This window comes from Staurois parvus, unplaced genomic scaffold (genome assembly GCF_062004578.1).
Source record: "Staurois parvus isolate SC_StPar_1 unplaced genomic scaffold, SC_StPar_1.0 ptg001066l, whole genome shotgun sequence".
NCBI classification, from domain to species: domain Eukaryota; kingdom Metazoa; phylum Chordata; class Amphibia; order Anura; family Ranidae; genus Staurois; species Staurois parvus.
The window spans coordinates 2,143,386-2,162,185 of NW_028318862.1; the positions used below are offsets into that span (position 1 = coordinate 2,143,386).

Sequence of the window (18,800 nt, forward strand, 5' to 3'; positions counted from 1 at the left end):
GCATTCACTATATCTGGTCTCCCTCGGGCCCTGCATTCACTATATCCGGTCTCCCCGGACCCTGCATTCACTATATCTGGTCTCCCCGGACCCTGCATTCACTACACCCACTCTCCCCGGACCCTGCATTCACTATATCCGCTCTCCCCGGACCCTGCATTCACTATATCCGGTCTCCCCGGACCCTGCATTCACTATATCTGGTCTCCCCGGAACCTGCATTCACTATATCCGGTCTCCCCGGACCCTGCATTCACTATATCCGGTCTCCCCGGACCCTGCATTCACTATATCCGGTCTCCCCGGACCCTGCATTCACTATATCCGGTCTCCCCGGACCCTGCATTCACTATATCTGGTCTCCCCGGAACCTGCATTCACTATATCCGGTCTCCCCGGACCCTGCATTCACTATATCCGGTCTCCCCGGACCCTGCATTCACTATATCCGGTCTCCCCGGACCCTGCATTCACTATATCTGGTCTCCCTGGACCCTGCATTCACTACACCCGCTCTCCCCGGACCCTGCATTCACTATATCCGGTCTCCCCGGACCCTGCATTCACTATATCCGGTCTCCCCGGACCCTGCATTCACTATATCTGGTCTCCCCGGACCCTGCATTCACTATATCTGGTCTCCCCGGACCCTGCATTCACTATATCTGGTCTCCCCGGACCCTGCATTCACTATATCTGGTCTCCCTCGGGCCCTGCATTCACTATATCCGGTCTCCCCGGACCCTGCATTCACTATATCTGGTCTTCCCGGACCCTGCATTCACTACACTCGCTCTCCCCGGACCCTGCATTCACTATATCCGGTCTCCCCGGACCCTGCATTCACTATATCCGGTCTCCCCGGAACCTCCATTCACTATGTCCGGTTTCCCCGGACCCTGCAGTCACTATATCTGGTCTCCCCGGACCCTGCATTCACTATATCTGGTCTCCCCGGAACCTCCATTCACTATATCCGGTTTCCCCGGACCCTGCAGTCACTATATCTGGTCTCCCCGGACCCTGCATTCACTATATCTGGTCTCCCTGGACCCTGCATTCACTACACCCGCTCTCCCTGGACCCTGCATTCACTATATCCGCTCTCCCCGGACCCTGCATTCACTATATCCGGTCTCCCCGGACCCTGCATTCACTATATCTGGTCTCCCCGGAACCTGCATTCACTATATCTGGTCTCCCCGGACCCTGCATTCACTATATCCGGTCTCCCCGGACCCTGCATTCACTATATCTGGTCTCCCTGGACCCTGCATTCACTACACCCGCTCTCCCCGGACCCTGCATTCACTAAATCCGGTCTCCCCGGACCCTGCATTCACTATATCCGGTCTCCCCGGACCCTGCATTCACTATATCTGGTCTCCCCGGACCCTGCATTCACTATATCTGGTCTCCCCGGACCCTGCATTCACTATATCTGGTCTCCCTCGGGCCCTGCATTCACTATATCTGGTCTCCCCGGACCCTGCATTCACTACACCCGCTCTCCCCGGACCCTGCATTCACTACACCCGCTCTCCCCGGACCCTGCATTCACTATATCCGGTCTCCCCGGACCCTGCATTCACTATATCCGGTCTCCCCGGACCCTGCATTCACTATATCTGGTCTCCCCGGAACCTGCATTCACTATATCCGGTTTCCCCGGACCCTGCAGTCACTATATCTGGTCTCCCCGGACCCTGCATTCACTATATCTGGTCTCCCTGGACCCTGCATTCACTATATCTGGTCTCCCTCGGGCCCTGCATTCACTATATCCGGTCTCCCCGGACCCTGCATTCACTATATCTGGTCTCCCCGGACCCTGCATTCACTACACCCGCTCTCCCCGGACCCTGCATTCACTATATCCGCTCTCCCCGGACCCTGCATTCACTATATCCAGTCTCCCCGGACCCTGCATTCACTATATCTGGTCTCCCCGGAACCTGCATTCACTATATCCGGTCTCCCCGGACCCTGCATTCACTATATCTGGTCTCCCTGGACCCTGCATTCACTACACCCGCTCTCCCCGGACCCTGCATTCACTATATCCGGTCTCCCCGGAACTTGCATTCACTATATCCGGTCTCCCCGGACCCTGCAGTCACTATATCCGGTCTCCCCGGACCCTGCATTCACTATATCTGGTCTCCCCGGACCCTGCATTCACTATATCCGGTCTCCCCGGAACCTGTATTCACTATATCTGGTCTCCCCGGAACCTGCATTCACTATATCTGGTCTCCCCGGAACCTGCATTTACTATATCTGGTCTCCCCGGAACCTGCATTCACTATATCTGGTCTCCCCGGACCCTGCATTCACTATATCTGGTCTCCCCCTACCCTGCATTCACTACATCTGCTCTCCCCGGACCCTGCATTCACTATATCCGCTCTCCCCGGACCCTGCATTCACTATATCTGGTCTCCCCGGACCCTGCATTCACTATATCTGTTCTCCCCGGACCCTGCATTCACTATATCTGGTCCCCCAGGACCCTGCATTCACTATATCTGGTCTCCCACAGTACACACAACATGGAAATGCAATTCTTTTAGTAAATATAAACTGCTAAATACCTTTTCTACCCGCGCTGCCATTGGCAGCCTCACCTGTCGATCACCCGGTCCCTGTAGGCACCCCGCGATTGCTGAGTATCACCGACGGGGGAGAGACTTGTATGTAAACAAGACAGATGTCTCCCGTCAGCTCCTGTATATTGCTATGTATTGCTCTGCATAGAACAGCCATACAAACCAATGTGCTTACACAGTAAAGCACACACAACACACAGTAAAACAGCACACAGTTAACCCTTTGATCTCCCCAGATGTTAACCCCTTCCTGCCCAGTGCCATTAGTACAATGTCAGTGTTTTTTATTAGCACTGATCACTGTATTGGTGTCACTGGGGATGTCAGTCAGTTCCCCCCAGTGTCAGAATGCCCACCGCAGTGCTGCAGTCCCACTATAAGTCGTTGATCGCCGCCATTACTAGTATTAAAAAAAAAAATTCCAGTATTATTATTATTATACAGAATTTTTATAGCGCCAACAGTTTGCTCAGCGCTTTACAATATGCAGTATCTATACCGCCATTTGCAGACGCCATAACTTTCACGTAAACCAATTAATTTATATGTATTGGGATTTTTTTTGTCAAGGACATGGAGCAGAATACATTTTGGCCTAAATTTATGATGAAATTTGATTTTTTAAATTTTTTTACTGGGCATGTTTAATGGCAAAACGTCAAAAAAAAATTTTTTTTCAAAATTGTCGGTCTCTTTTTTTATAGCGCAAAAAATAAAAACCAGAGGTGATCAAAAACCACCAAAAGAAAGCTCTATTTGTGGGGAAAAAAGGACATATATTCATATGGGTGCAGCGTTGCATGACCGCGCAATTGTCAGTAAAAATAACGCAGCGCCGTTCGCAAAATATGGCCTGGTCAGGAAGAGGGAGAAATCCTCTGGAGGGCAAGTGGTTAAAGTAGTAGTAAACTCCGCCAGGTGACTTGTACCTGTAGGTAAGCCTATAATAAAGGTACAAGAAATATCTGCTAAATGTGACAACGGTGACATACTGAGCATGCCGTTCTTTCAGAGTGCTGTGCCACGATCGTGGCTCCTGTGCCCATGAGCTGGAGTGACATCATCGCGGCTCGACCGTTCAAATGACTGCAGCCCATAAATCTGGATAGAAGACCAAGTGAAGATGGAAGTCCTGTCAGCGGTAACAGTGCACCGATGGAGGGCTTCGTTTTAAGCTAAGTCTCTGCAATGCACTAGCACTTTATGCCTTTGACTTGCAAGGGGGCGTTGAATTTTTTTTTACTTTACTACCAATTGGTAGCTGGACATGCATTATTTGTGTCATCCCACAATAGCAGAGGAAAAAAAGGGAAGTTGTGGGTGAGAGGCACAGCATGGCTTGCAAAGCTGCAAATAGCGGTGGACAAGGGATAAACAGCAACACGTTTCCGGGCATCAAGCCTCTTTCTCAAGCCTGGAGGAAGCAGTTGTAGTGGGAGAATTTAAAAACTAGATGGAGGGAAAAAGAAAAAAAGTGGAATGAAAACACCACCAGGTCATAGTAATAGAAAAGGAGAATAATAGTTAAAAATATGTTAAAAAAATATAAGAAATGTAAAAAAATAGGGTAAAGGGAAAGAATGGAATTAAACAGAAAGAAATGCCCGAAGCGGATAAGAAAGAATGAAAATAGCGCAGGGCATGCATGACTATGCCCCAGAGTGGTGAAGGGGAACGGAAAGGGTTAAAGTTAGCTCCAGCGGGTTGGGATTTGATTGTGGGGTTATCTGGTTTGCAGAGGTGGAGGGTAGGTGGGGTCTGCGGCACCTTAGGGTGGGGGGTTCTGTTGAGGGGGCGTCAGTGGAGCTGGACGTGAGGAAGGATCAGAGCTTCCCTCCTGCCCTCCCTGCTTTGTTGGATATTGGGTCCCTCCCGGGGGAAAAAAAAAAAAACGAAAGGGGGTTATGTTGGTTCGCAGGCGGTTGTTGGTCTTTGGAGGCGGTTCTCATCTTGGAAGGTAAAACAATGGTGTGGGACCCATCGGTGGTATGGGGTGCCCGGTGGACATTCCCATTTAACCAAGGTTTAACTGGAAGGTGGTGGTGCTGCACTGCGGACGGTATGGTTGTCTCCGAGCTGGTTGGTTGCGGCTGGAGGCCTAGTGTATATGGTTGTCCGCAGGTGCATTTCGGATCGTTTGGGGGTGCCTTCGAAGACCAACAACAATTCTTTGGTTTCCGTTATAAGGAATGGCTGATGTATTTAAAATGTGAGTTGTTAATAAAAGGCCATGTTGGCCATTTTACTCCAAAATGGTGTCATGTTTTTGTAAAGTATAATTGGTTAAGGGGTGGGGAGTGGTATGGATCGGTAATGGTGGTGGTAGGAGTGGACAAGTCTATCTCTGGTGCATTAGTCATGGAACCTTTGATGTAAATAAATAATTAAAATATATGTGCATCTTTAAAAAAAAAAAAAGATCCAGGATGCACATATATTTTTAATAGACTTTTAATTAGAGATGCACTATTACCGTTTTTTTATCGATGAGTACCGATACTTTCGATCAAGTACTGATACTTTGAGGTGCAATTTGCAATAATGAACGCAAATGGCACTGCAAAGAATAGCATGTGATATGAACAGGAATGAGATTCCTGTCCAAATCGCATGCAGTTTCTCCACTGCTTCTGTGTGAATGCAGGTTTGTCATAGCCCGAGTTCACACAGGAGCAGTGCGGGAAACCTCCCTGCAGGCATCCCATGCTGAGTGCCAGTGGTAGGAGAGGAGAGAAAGCGGTAGGGATTTGGTGGCTGCATTGGCAGAGAGTCAGCTGCTGACCAATCAGATGCCACCTAGCCCTAACGGTCATCGCTGCACTTCAAATCCCTGCCGCTTTCTCTCCTCTCCTACCACTGACACTCAGCATGGGATGCCTGCAGGGAGGTTTCCCGCAACACAGTGCAGTCAAATTTGCATCCATTAGCGCAAATCTTACTGCATAGTATCAATTTAGGTATCGGAAGTATTTTCATGAGTATGACTACGCATGAAAATACTCGGTGTCGGTATCGGTGAATCCCTATTTTTAATCATTTATTCACATCAAAGGTTCCAATCTTTTTTCATTTTCCCCTTCCCCATTTTTTCCTAATTCTTATTTTCTGGAACAGGAACAGGAAGGAACATTTTCTGGAACAGGAAGCGCTGTTTCTTCAACACAATAAAATTGAGCGCACTTACACTTCAAGCATTGGGCATTGCGGAAAAACATTTTTTTCATATTTATGTATTTGTGAACAATTTTTGCTCCCCTTCCTCTGGGATTTGGTACTCTTCTTCATCCTTCTCTTTGCTGGAGTAAATTCACCATAGCAACCAACAGACCAATTACTGGATGTCCAAATATCTCCTGCAGATCAGATTTAGCTTAAGGCAGATTGTCTTGGAAATTCGCTTTAACGAATTTCTCCTTACCGTGAGTACTCGCAGTTGGATGCGCAGAAATCCCCCATAAAGCTGTGCGAATCTCGCTTACCACGACTGCAGCTAAACTACACGATTCCTGCCCATCCAAATGAGTTAGCTTCTGTTGAAATGTGGGGGGTGGAGCTCCCTATACCTGGAAATGATCACACGACACTTTCAGGCTGCTCTTGGAATTCACATAAGGGCCGGTTTCAGACTCAGCCCCCGGTTTTATTACAAGCACACACATGCCCCCCACATGAATAAAGTCAATCCCCTCCCACCGAACAATGCAATGGGGAGTGCCTATACACAGGACATACATTCCGATTGGAGCATGGCCTTTCCTATTATCTATCACTGGTCCTCCCCCATGAGCCTTCTGAGGTCAGCAGACTTCCTCCCCTTCCCCCCATGAGCCCTCTGTGGAGGGCATATTTCCTGTCCTACTAGCTCCTATTGGTATGTAAATTCTTTGTATAAGCATTCCCTAAGCTAAACACCAGTCTGTATCTGAATGGGCCCGATACGATCTTTATTAAAACACATCCATCCAAGATACAGTTCAGGTTGGTAATGGGTTGTAAGATATGCATAAGCCTACACGTGGAGTTCACACCGCTTGGCACCTTGCGTTATGAAGTCCATGTGGTACTATGCTGCTGATATGTGGATACAGGCCCGCGGTCTACTGCCAGCGGCATTCGCATCGAATGCCGTGGTGGTATACACGCCGGTCTATAAGCGCAGATCCGCCATCTCATCCATTACCGAGCTGAGTACTGTAATACATACATTGTACATGCGCATGGCCCAATTGCAGCCTTCAGAGCTTTAATTAAGCCACACGAGAGACATATGAATAACACTCATATATGACACATTTAAAGTTCGACCAACAATACAAAATTTCCATGACAAGATATAAACCCTAACCAAATGAAATTTGGTTTTGTTAAATCACTCTGAATCATAAATAGTTGCATTTTTTAAAAATAAAAAAACAATAATACATTTCCTGTTTTTCCATCCTTTGTTGCTGATCTTCTGTAGCCTATTTGACACCACATCGTGTCTGCATGCGTTCTATCCAGGGGCGAACTGACCATTTGGAAACCCGGGCACTGCCCAAGGGCCCGGGGTCAGTAAGGGGCCCCATGAGATGCCCCTGGTACCTTTTACATAGGCAATAGGGGATCATGGGGCCCCTGTGTCCTTGCCCAAACTCAAAAAAGAGTTTGGGCAAGGACACGGGCCCCATGATCCCCTATTGCCCGGGGGCCCCATGAGTTGTCAGTCCACCCCTGGTTCTATCAATATCTGCATGGCTTTACTTTGGGTGGGTTTCCTGACAACAGTTGGCCATGCCTGCATAGGGGGAGATTTACTAAAATTGGAGCATTCACAATCTGGTGGAGCTGTGCATGGCAGCCAATCAGCTTCTAACTTCAGCTTGTTCACTTAAGCTTTGATGATGGCTAGATTCACACCTATGCAGTTTGCTTTGACCCATTTCTGCATTGCAATTTGCATTGCATTTTGCACCTGCATTTTTGCTGTTTTTTTACGTGTTTTTGATGTGTTTTGCGTTTTTTTTCTTGTTTCTAGGCAGATTTAAAATGCATCAAAAATGCACTACATGCTTTTCTGCAGCATTTCCATTGATGTCTATAGAACCAAAAACACAACCTTTTGCATTCAAAAAAGTCCCTGACCCTTTCCAAAAAATGCACCGGGTGAAAACACGGAGATGTGAACGTGTTCCATAGGAAATCATGTTAAATGGACTGTAGTGGGTATCTGAAAAATGCTGCAGAAAACGCTTAGGTGTGAACCTAGGGTAAAAGCTGGAAACTGATTGGTTTCTATGCAGAGCTGCCCCAGATTTTGCACTCTCCAGTTTTAGTACATAACCCCCAGAGTGTACATTAAAATGGACACTTGCAGTCTCCATCAAAAGCTCAGGTGGCAGGGGTTATCTGTGTCCCCATGGGGAGATTTACCTTCTGTATTTGTCCTGGTGACAACGGAGTAGAATATCCAAAACTTTGAGGGCTCTTCTGATGGATTCTTCTGGCAGTCAATGGACAGTATTAGTGCCACCAGGGAGCGATGTGGGCACTGCAAGAAGGACCCTTCCAAATATGACACAGAGTCTCCATCAAAAGCTCAGCTGGCAGGGGCTATCTGTGTCCCCATGGGGAGTTTTACCTTCTGTATTTGTCCTGGTGAGCATGGAGTAGAATATCCAAAACTTTGAGGGCTCTTCTGATGGATTCTTCTGCCAGTTAATGGACAGTATCAGTACCACCAGGGAGCGACGTGTGCACTGCAAGAAGGACCCTTCCAAATATTACACAGAGTCTCCATCAAAAGCTCAACTGGCAGGGGCTATCTGTGTCCCCATGGGGAGATTTACCTTCTGTATTTATCCTGGTAACCACCGAAAAGAATATCCAAAACTTTGAGGGCTCTTCTGATGGATTCTTCTGGCAGTCAATGGACAGTATTAGTGCCACCAGGGAGCGACGTGTGCACTGCAAGAAGGACCCTTCCAAATATGACTCAGAGTATCCATCAAAAGCTCAACTGGCAGGGGCTATCTGTGTCCCCATGGGGAGATTTACCTTCTGTATTTATCCTGGTGAGCACGGAGTAGAATATCCAAAACTTTGAGGGCTCTTCTGATGGATTCTTCTGCCAGTTAATGGACAGTATCAGTACCACCAGGGAGCGACGTGTGCACTGCAAGAAGGACCCTTCCAAATATTACACAGAGTCTCCATCAAAAGCTCAACTGGCAGGGGCTATCTGTGTCCCCACGGGGAGATTTACCTTCTGTATTTGTCCTGGTGACCAAGGAGTAGAATATCCAAAACTTTGAGGGCTCTTCTGATGGATTCTTCTGCCAGTCAATGGACAGTATCAGTGCCACCAGGGAGCGACGTGGGCACTGCAAGAAGGACCCTTCAAAATATGACACAGAGTGTTGTCACCAAATAACAGGAAGTAGCTCCACAAGGTCCTTCATGGCAGAATCACCAGGGATTTTCTTTTTTTTGTAAGAGATTTTTATGTAAGCAGAAGATTTAAAATTACTTTTTGATATTACGTTAACATGTTAAAGTTTGTATGAGCTTTTAGTGATTGGGATTATATAGCAATAGGTGGTAGGATATTAGAAGCAGCCAATCAGATCTCAATGGGAACTGCAGAAATCCCATTGGACCAGAGGTCTTTCTAATAGAGTGCTTCCTTAACTAAAACAAAGTTCATCCATCCAACTTGTGAATTTATTGGCTGCGGCATTTGATCCCGCATCCTCCTGGTAACAAGACGTTCTCCAATTTACAGCTTGCATGACACAAAGAACTCTTTATGGTTCCAATTAAACTCGCCACGGACAGTTTTACAGCAATATATGTGTTTTTTAGAACACTCCTTAAATTTATACATTTCCCTACGTGCCTGGAATAAGGATGGCGAAGATAAATCTAGGAGGCAGCGGGACTCCGGCCTGAGAGGGCCTGGTAATACATTCCCTTGTTTAAAACTCACAACTTATTCCAGGAGACGTTGTCTAATCAATGAGTCAGCTTGGACCAGCTTTGGCGGATTCGCTCGCCGAATTGCCAATAATATATCAGGTGTGATAAAAAGGAAGCTTCTGAAATTTCCTGCTAGGAAATTGATTTTGATCACATACAGAGTGTTAGGCTTTTATCTTGTCATGTACATATTATGAAATTCTGCAGAGTGGCATCAATACCGCGTGCCTTACAAGATCTGATTACAAACTATGGAATTAAGTGTCTGCAGCCAAAACTTTTATTTCTTATGGGGTGGGGTGGCTAAAGCCGCATCATGTGGAAAGGATAGAACGTCTGAAATTTTCTATTGTTATCTGTGTCAGGAGATATACCTTCTATATTTGTCCTAGCGACCATGGAATAGAAATGAAGGAAAATCCAAGACTTTTAGGACCCTATGAGAACTTTTCTGATGAGTTCTTATGGTAGCCAATGGACAGTATCAGTGTCAGTAGGGAGTGACGTGGGCACTGCAAGAAGGACATTTCCACATTTCAGACCAGAAGAAAGAAGACTCATTGTTCTGGAACACTTAGGCCCCTTTCACATTGGGCACAATCCACTTTGCTCAGCAGGGGATCTGTTCTCTGACCCCCTGCTGATCAGAGCAGAGAGGGCAGAGAACAGGCTCATGTCTGCTCTGTTTATGCAGAGCGGACAGAGACAGATCCTACTCTGCTCTATGGACCAACAGGTGTAAGCGAACTCTGCTGTCTGTTTACTCCCGTCTGCCCTCCAATCCGATCCGCCTAGATGAAGGTGAATGGATCCCCTTAATTTTTTTTTTTTTAATGGACAGGATTGGATTGGAGGTAGGCAGGTGTAAATGGAAAAAAGTCCATTTAGACCCACCAGTCCACAGGGATGCATGGACCATCTGATCAGATCCACCTAAAATACTGACAGACGGACCTTATCGGATTGCCGGCATGAAAGGGGACTTATTGTGTATCCATTACTGTTGCATTGGATTTCATTACGTATGCATAGAGTCAATCCAGTGCTACTACACCTTTTATTGCTGTATTTATTAAATGTACACTCCAGCTTCCCTGTATGTTGGAGCTTGTTAATTCAATCTTATTTTATTGAATTTGAGGTACAAATGACATAAATACTCCAGTTTAAGAGTATTATCAGCAATCTGAAAAACATTGTTCAGTATAAAGCAACATTAGATATACAGTACATGCCCAAAGTGCATATTAATATCAAATGTACTAATAACATAAGGTGTAGGGGGAAAGAGCAACTTTCACGTAAGTAGGAATTCAGTTAGTGTATTAAGAAACACATCTGAGGATCACAAATGTCTCTGATAAGGAAGCAGGATGGCAGATAATACTTTTTTCTTGTATAACTTCAGCCTCAAACCTGGTCAATATGTGGAGTTGGACGGCTTCATTCCAGAGGGCTGCAGAAGGTTTTTCATCAACTTGGGAAAAGATGCCAAGAATTTAGTGATCCACTTTGATGTTCGATTTGACTTCCAAGCGGAAAAACGTATTTTATCCTTGAACTCAATGGAGGACGGTGTCTGGGGAGAAGAGCTGAGGGAGAAAGTCTTCCCCTTCAAGGAGGCATCAGACACCATGGTTTGCTTCCAGTATGAGCTAGACAAGATCACCATCCAATTGTTTTCCAGAAAGCCCTTCTCATTTCCAGTCCGCTTTACCATAGAGGAGATCTCCTACATGGCCGTGGAAAACCTCCGGCTCAAGTCCATCACATTTAAATAAAGAATCTTCATTAGCGGAGCCAACCTGTCCATATCCAGGCTCTGTGAAATGGCCATAATGGAAGAAGTGAAAATTGTATCTTTTGTAACACCCCCCCCCCCCCCCCCCCACATCCTTGCTGCTCATGTAGACCTTGTGCTTTGCTCAGTCCATTTAATAGAAATTAATTTCAAATAAAATCCAATTAGCTCTATAAAAAAAGAAAAAAGAAACACATCTGAGTTTTAACCATCCCATATGTGTCATCGTGGAGAAAATTTGAAGTGGAAAGTAAGGGAGCAGCTATGTAAGGTAATTGGGGTTGCTAAGGGAGTAAGAAAAGTAGAAAGCAAGATAGGAGCAAGGATGAGGTCAGGGACACGCCATCATGGCCGAGGGGGATTGGGGTCAGGTCTTCTTTGGCCCAAGCCTGAAATTCTGAGGAGTAGTGGAACATGGACCACGTGGTCCATGTGTGGGAAAAATTGGTCCTTCAATCCTGTTTCCTGTGACAAGTGTTTCAGGTTCCTCGTGGATTCTAATTCGGTTGCCCATTTCCCAAGGGAAGGTACAGCTGTCGATTTCAACTGGCGAGGAATGGCTTTCCTAGCTGCTGCAATGAAATGTCTGAGGATGTCTCTTTTCACAGATTTAAAGGATCTGGGGATCATGGATAAGAGGGCTACCCCAAGTGAAGCCTGGATAGAGGTTGCCATGAGTTTGCAGTACAGGTCAAAGAGTTTTTCCCAGAATCACCGTATGGCTGACCAAATGTGGAGCATGATGACCTTCGAGGTATGGCACGGCCAGCATGTGTCAGGTATCATGTGGTTAAAATGGTGAAGTATTGACATATATTCCATCTGGTAACAAGTGTAAAGCCGTTTTCCTGTGTTTTCGTGGCAAGAGATACCGATAATTTGTGGGTCGGAATAAAACATTTTTGCCAGTCCCTTGGGGAAAAAGTCTGTTTTAATTCCTTTTCCCACAGCTGTGTGTATTAAGAAAGGGCTGTTGGGAGTTGTTAGTTTAGTCGTTAGATAGACCCCTTCTTCTTCATGTTCTCTTAGTAAGCTACCCACCTTTTTAGCATGTCTCCCCAGTAAAACACACACAGCACACAGTTAACCCTTTGATCACCCCAGATGTTAAGCTTCGACAATAAAACCTGGAACCTGATTGGTCTATGCAGGGCTGCACCAGATTTTGTATTGTCCAGTTTTATTAAGTAACCCCCACTGTGTACGAAAGCACACATGCATTTCGTAGGCATACACATTCTTAACCCATTGCAGTTACATTCAACACAAGTTTTAAATATTGCTCTGAGGAAGGGAGTTCGACTCCCGAAACACGTTAGAACTTCAACCCGAGGTTGCATGCTGTCCATGACTGGCACAATTGACTTCTTGTCTGTTTGTATGACCCTTCATGGCTTGTGAGTATGTTTTTGCATCTTTCTAATCAATTTTTGGTTATTGCGTTAATATTGCGGAGAGTGCGCCATGTTTTGTTCTTTTCTACAAGTTTTAAATGTATTGTTTCTCAATTTTTCAGTTCCCATGAATGAAAGTATATCTATGGTCAAAATGTGAAATCTTATATTCATTTCCATGTTTTATTAAAAATTTTTCCAGCCTACTCCTATTAATCAGAATACTCTTGAAGTTTGTAAATTTACTTTGTGAGGATCTCCACATATTTACTTTTGTGAATTCTGTGACACCTATTCTCTATCTATGCCTTCTGATCTCCAGAGGTGCTGAGGAGAGGAGTTTCAGGGAGCGGATTCAGTACAGGAAGCACTGCTTACAGGCTGCAAAGTACCATGGGAGATATAGTCCTCAGAAATTGAGAGTAAGCAGCGGAGGAGAAGCTGCAAAGCATGCTGGCAACCCAGGAAGTTGTGGACAGAGGCAGCCAACAGGCAGGCAGGCAGCACTCACACCATGAAAGGAGAATTATCAAGTACGTTCGTATTGGATTGTCAATAACCACTTGCCGTCCTGAGGATTCCCCCCCCCCCTTCCTGACCAGGCCATTTTTTGCATTACGGCGCTGTGTTATTTTAACTGACAATTGCACGGTCATGCAACGCTGCACTCAAATGAAATTTATGTCCTTTTTTCCCATTAATTGAGCTTTCTTTCAGTGGTATTTGATCATCTGTGTATTTTTTATTTTTTGCGCTATAAATAAAAAAAGATCGACAATTTAAAAAAAATAAAAAAATATTTTGGACTTTTTGCTATTAAACATGTCCAATAAAAAAAGTAAAAATCTAATTTTGTCATAAATTTAGGTCAAAATGTATTCTGCTACATGTCTTTGCTGAAAAAAAAACGTGTACATTAATTGGTTTACATGAAAGTTATAGCATTTACAAATGGCGGTATAGATACTGGAATTTTTTTTTTCTTTTAATACTAGTAATGGCGGCGATCAGAGACTTATAGCAGGACTGCGGCGGGCATTCTGACACTGGGGGGGGAACTGACTAACTGCCGCTGACATCCCCAGTGACACTTATACAGTGATCAGTGCTAATATATGCTTTAATTAACATGGCACTAGTACAGCCTAGCCTACATGGGGCCCCCGGGCAATAGGGGATCATGGGGTCCCTGTGTCCTTGCCGAAACTCAAAAAAGTCTATAAAAAAGGTACCAGGGGCATCTCATGGGGCCCCCTACTGACCCCGGGCCCTCGGGCAGTGCCCGAGTTTCCAAATGGTCAGTCTGCCCCTGCCAGGGACGCTGCAGGGGGGACATCTTCATTGATACAGTATAGTCAGTGAGCGTTGTAATCCTAGAACAGGAAGTATGTTATGCAGCAGGATCAGAAGGGGAAAATTAAAGTGTTATTGAAACCCAAAGCAAAATGTATTACATTTAGGTTCACCAATTCTTAGATGTGGTGGCTGCATTCCTTTTTTTTTTTTTAGGTGGTTTCCCATTATTTTTACCTGGTGATCTGGCCAGTAAGCTCTAGGTGCTGTGCAATTCACAAGTGATTCGTAGTGTGCACTGAGGCTTAAGCTGTTATTTTTCAACTTTATTTAACAGACCAAGCTGTCCAGCAAAATTGGCAGTTAGAGGGTTGAGATAAACCATTTACCACTGACAAGGGATGCTTACAATGATCAGCTTTTATTTATTTATGCAAAACATTTATCTCAAAATGGGAAAAAAAGCTGCTGTAACTACGTAAAAAGTGATAGCTGAAGTTCAGCTTAAATGTATTAGTCTAGTACAGCGGTCTCCAAACTTTCTGAACAAAGGGCCAGTTTACTGGCCTTCAGACTTTAGGGAGGACCAGACTGTGGTCATTGGGAGTAGACATTGTGCTGGCGTCTGTGAGCGAAAACAATGCATCTTTGGTATTAGAGGGAGGAATAGCGCCCCATTGTTGGTGTAAGTGGGAGAAATAGTGCTACATCCTTGGTGTCAATAGGAGAAAAAATGCCCCATCGTTGGTGTCAGTGGGAGGAATAGTGCCCTGCTATTGGTGTCAGTGGGAGGAATAGTGCCCCATCATTGGTGTCAGTAGGAGGAATAGTCCCCTGCTGTTGGTGTCAGTAAGAGGAATAATGCTCCATGGTTGGTATCAGTGGGAGGAATACTGCCCATTCTTGATGTCAGTAGCAGGAATTATGCCCCATTGTTGGTGTCAGTGGGAGGAATAGTGTCTTGTATCTGGGGAAGAAACAGTGCCCCCAAGGGCCAGATTAAGGAAAGCAAAGGACTGCATCCACCCCCCAGGCCACAGTTTGGAGACCACCTAGTGATCTGGCCAGTGAGCCCCGGTTCCTGTACAATTCATAGTGTGAACTGAGTCTTAAGCTGTTATTTTTCAACTTCCTTTAACAGACCAAGCTGTCCAGCAAAATTGGCAGTTAGAGGGTTGAGACAAACCATTTACCACTGACAAGGGATGCTTACAATGATCAGCTTTTATTTATTTATGTAAAAGATTTATCACAAAATGGGAAAAAAAGCTGCTGTAACTACGTAAAAAGTGATAGCTGGAGTTCAACTTAAATGTATTAGTCTAGTACAGCGGTCTCCAAACTTTCTGAACAAAGGGCCAGTTTACTGGCCTTCAGACTTTGGGGGGGGGGGCAGACTGTGACTATTGGGAGTAGAAATTGTGCTGGTGTCTGTGAGTGAAAACAATGCATCTTTGGTACTAGATTATTGTTGGTGTAAGTGGGAGAAATAGTGTTCCATACTTGGTGTCAAAATGAGAAAAAATATCCCATCGTTGGTGTCAGTGGGAGGAATAGTGCCCTGCTGTTGGTGTCAGTAAGAGGAATAATGCTCCATGGTTGGTGTCAGTGGGAGGAATACTGCCCGTTCTTGATTGTCCATCCTTGGTGTCAATAGGAGAACAAATGCCCCATCGTTGGTGTCAGTGGGAGGAATAGTGCCCTGCTGTTGGTGTCAGTAGCAGGAATTATGCCCCATTGGTGGTGTCAGTGGGAGGAATAGTGTCTTGTGTCTGGGAAAGAAACAGTGCTCCCAAGGGCCAGATAAAGGAAACCAAAGGACCGCATCCGGCCCCCCGGCCACAATTTGGAGACCACTGGTCTAGTGCATCAAAATCTGCTAGTGCATCTAACACTGTTGTCTCTCCAGACTGACAATGCTGCTTTCCAAAGGTGTCTCCATTGCTCCTCCATCCAGACTAGAGACACCCTAAGACAAGAAGTGTGTTATTGGCCAGATCACCAGGTAAAAATAAGAGAAATAAGGCTGAAAAAAAGAAAACGAATGCAGCTACCACATCTGAGGACTGGTAAGCAGCGATTTATTAAATTTTTTTCCTGTATTGATAGGCATTAATGTAACCTGTGCTGGCGTGCCTTAAAACACAACACTGAGTCACAATAGGGAATATTACAGCGTATGACATAAAAAAAAGCACCGTGCATTGTGAACAGCGAAAAAGTATTAAATGAGCTACAATGCATTTCCAGGCTTTACCGTCTTCCCAATTTCCCCAGATATTATAACAAAAGATAATTGTTTGAATACAGCAGCGTGGCCGGCATGTGAACTGATTTTCCTCCCCTGTACCATGTGTGAGTCGCAGGGCTCTCAGATCCGCCGTCTCGCCCAATTCCTCCGCCCGCTGCAGGACACACATTCCGCCTCGTTCCAGGCAGCTGTATCTTCAATAGAGGAATGTAAAAGGTTCATTTGACTGGTCTTATCATCAGAAACCATATGACAATCCTCAACCCTCAATCCTCAGAACGCTTTTCTGACTACAAAAGAATTAACGTGCCCATCTGGCTAGAGACGTATTTTCTGAAAATAAGGTCTCATTACCAATAGAGACGAAGAGCCAGGATGTTCCCGCGACTTCGGTGATCACATTTTCTGCTGTACGGGCTACAGCGGCCGCGTGGCCTGGTAATTGTTTGGCACTCATTATCATTGTACTCCTGAAAAACGATGGACTCAAAAGATCATATCTTCAGATGGCAGCTATTAAACTCTCTTTATTAAAACTGCAAACGTAGCCAATGCCATGGGTCCTAAATCAGTCCTGATGGCACTTGGCAGGCCACCCCTCTGGAACTAAATAGATGAGATTTTTAAACATGGGTGTGGCCGCGCTTAACTATGGGTGTGGCAGGACAAGAATGGGTGGGGTCTTGACCAGCCAGAGGTGGGGCTTAGACTTGATTATTATTATTATAATACAGAATTTATATAGCGCCAACAGTTTGCGCAGCGCTTTACAATATAAGGGAGACAGTACAATTACAATACATTTCAGTACAGAAGGGATAGGAGGTCCGGCTCATGGAGCTTACAATCTAAAGGAAGGGGGAGGTGATACAAAAGGTGATAGCTGCGGGGGATGATCTGGCGGAGGTGATTCAAGTACAGTTCTTAGGTGGACATGGGGTAGGCTTCCCAGAATAAGTGAGTTTTCAAAGATCACCTACAGGCAGACAGGGTGGGGGCTGACCGGACATACTGTGGTAGGGAGTTCCAGAGGATGGGAGAGGCTCTGGAGAAGTCCTGGAGGCGAGCGTGGGAGGAGGTGATGAGGGCGCTAGAGAGAAAGATATCTTGGGAGCGGGCGATTAGGGCAGTATCTGCGGATGAGGTTGGCGATGTAGCTAGGGGCAGTGTTGTGGATGGCTTTGTAAGCTGTGATTAACCCCTGGTTCAAATCTATGCGGGTGGTGCCGCTGTGGATCCGCACAAAAATTTGTGCAGCTGCACCACCCGCACAGAGGAATGCGGACCCGCGGGCAGGTGCCATTACTTCTAATGGCACACCGCCCGCACTGGAAATCGCAACCGTAGTGGGAACCAAGGTTCCTGTGCAGGCTACGGTTCAAAACAAGTGCAGGGACTTCTTTCCTGCGTGTCCCGGGGCATAGGAGTTCATTCAAATGAATGGGCCCTCTTGCCCACGCAAAACGTGGCCCGCAGGATCGTGGAGATGTGAACCTTGCCTGAAGCAATGAACATGTTATAAACATTTTAGGGCGTGGCCATGGGCAGATGTGTATATTAACCAACGCTGCATGGAAGTGTAGCTTGGATTGGGTGATGTTTTACTCTGTATATGGCGTTTTTACTTGTTTTCACATGTGAGTGCAATACCTTTTAATCAATAAAAAATATATATGCTAGTACATACTGCACCATGGGCAGGGGCGGACTGACCATTTGGAAACTCGGGCACTGCCCGAGGACCCGGGGTCAGTAGGGGGCCCCATAAGATGTCCCTGGTACCATTTTTATAGGCTTTTTTCAGTTTGGGCAAGGACACAGGGGCCCCATGATCCCCTATTGCCCGGTGGCCCCATGAGTTGTCAGTCTGCCCCTGACCATGGGAGTGTCCTTTTGTCTACTCCACTAAGGGCTATAATCCCATACCTCCAAACCCCCTTAAAGGGACCGGTCCCCATTTCTGGCTTGATGGTGTATTAAAAGCCTTGAAGGTATCTGACCATTTCTACATGGTTGATGATCGGAAGAGTGAAGGAATCTGTACCTATGTGGTAGTGGTGCACCGAAATGAAAATTCTGGTGCCAAAAACAAAAATTCAAAATGCACTTGACCGAAAACCAAAACCGAAATGCGCAGTTTTTAAAAATGAATATATATGTTTTGGAAAAAATACACTTTGATTAAAAAAAACAAACAAAACCAATATATACCCCAATTTTTTGTAAAATATGAAAGAGGATGTTACAGTGAGTAAATAGATACCCAACATGTCACGGTTTAAAGTTGCGCACCCTCGTGGAAAAATCTCCATGGGTGATGCTTTAAAAATGTCTACAGGTTAGCAGTGTAAAGTTAAAGAGGAGATACTTTAAACTTTTTTTGATCTAGTGCTTTAAAAAAAAAAATGGCCAGAACCGGAACTGACATCGCTCCGGTCTTTCAAGGGCATAGAGATGAGTGGAGGCCATCTTTCCTTTACTCATCTCTATGCCCA

The 18,800-nt window shown here is 45.6% G+C and overlaps 1 pseudogene; it reads left to right on the forward strand.

Moving 5' to 3' along the window:
• Nucleotides 1-10,939: 10,939 nt before the first annotated feature.
• On the forward strand, nucleotides 10,940-11,347 carry LOC149440606 (galectin-1 pseudogene; annotated as a pseudogene).
• The last annotated feature ends 7,453 nt before the right edge of the window (nucleotides 11,348-18,800 follow it).